The sequence below is a fragment of the Pinus tabuliformis genome, chromosome 1_2 (genome assembly GCF_031772625.1).
Source record: "Pinus tabuliformis cultivar Carrire ecotype Pingquan chromosome 1_2, CPIR1, whole genome shotgun sequence".
NCBI lineage: Eukaryota > Viridiplantae > Streptophyta > Pinopsida > Pinales > Pinaceae > Pinus > Pinus tabuliformis.
This window is the reverse complement of record NC_142298.1, coordinates 31,845,173-31,846,681: the sequence shown is the minus strand read 5'-3', so window position 1 is coordinate 31,846,681 and position 1,509 is coordinate 31,845,173. Positions and strand designations below refer to the sequence as shown.

Genomic DNA, 1,509 nt, shown 5'->3' with positions numbered 1-1,509 from the left:
AGCACGCCCACGAATTTTCTTCATCTCTCCACCCAATTATCACCCTTTCTATCCAGCCTTTCACACTGGCTTCTCATCAAATTTACAATGTCTTGGCGTATATTGGAAAAACCCCCTCGCACAGAGGTCGTGATCGCCGGTTTGAGGATGACGCGGAAGCTTTTGGGATGTGTTAATTTTAATTTTAATTTCACGGTATGTTTTAAACATATTTTGGAATTGGTTAAAAAAATCAAAATGAATTCTTTAATCGTATTCGGAAATATTCCTGGAATGGCGCGTACTAGACTACGAGTCCATCTGTACATCACGCTCTCTGATGTTTGTTTTTTCTTCCGAAATTTCCTCGTGCCCTCTGCGCCTTGTTTTTTCTAGACTAAACAATAGCTTATTCAGTAACTATTGCCTCACCTGTGATATACAAGCATGAAATAAGCTCAACTGCAATTCCTTCCTTGTGTTGCGCTGTTTTGTAGTTGTGTTTAATTACTTCCCGGTGGCCGTTGCAACGGGGGCAAGAACATTGGCAGTTTCGGTTTATGTACGTATCATATTTGTTTGTTTTGGTGAGTACCTATCATAAATAAATAAATGTTTGCTTTGGTAAGTGCAGGAGCTACGGGTGCGACGTTTGTGATCCAGAACCACTGTTCATACACGGTATGGGCCGCAGGAATTCCCGTCGGTGGCGGTCAAGCGCTGGGGCAGGGGCAATCATGGAGTGTTAACGTGCCCGCAGGAACAAGTTCAGGCAGATTTTGGGGACGTACAAGATGCTCCTTCGATGCCTCTGGTAAAGGAAGCTGCAGCACTGGTGACTGCGGCGGCGTGCTCAGCTGTACACTCTCGGGACAGCACAGGCTCCTACAACGCTGGTTGAATATACTCTGAATGGGGGCAACAATCAAGATTACTATGACATCTCCGTAATTGATGGTTTCAATGTCCCTCTCTCCCTAACTCCCCCAACGGTGGCTGCATTGCACCCACTTGCAAAATGGACAAGTGCCCAGATGCCTACCTATATCCCAGTGATGACACTAAAACCCACGCTTGCGCTTCTTGTGCTAATTACAACGTTATATTCTGCCCTTGATGAGAAGCTTATCATACTGAATTCTCAGTTCGTTACATAAAATCCATCCCTGCTTATAATACCTTTTTCTCTGTTCGTTACATAAAATCCATCCCTGCTTATCATATCTTATTCTCTGTTCATTACAGAAAATCCATCACTACCTTTGATAGGCAAACCGAATTCTATGGAGTATCATATCTACAATAAAAATATTACAATCAACATATTTATAATAAGAGTACCATTGTGCGCAAGAAGATGTATCCCGTAAAAGGGAAGTTCTATCGTGTGAAAAAGGCAAGGCATAATTATTTTTATAATATTTTTATTTCTTAGTTTGTAAATGAGTGATGTTATTTTGGATATCTTTATCGTGTGTATATCGATCAATTTGGATATATTCACAACCTAGATCAATTGATTTTAAATGA

The 1,509-nt window shown here is 41.2% G+C and overlaps 1 pseudogene; it reads left to right on the top strand.

Annotated features, from left to right (window-relative positions):
• The first annotated feature begins 591 nt into the window (after positions 1–591).
• Positions 592–1,184, top strand: LOC149204259 (thaumatin-like protein; annotated as a pseudogene).
• The last annotated feature ends 325 nt before the right edge of the window (positions 1,185–1,509 follow it).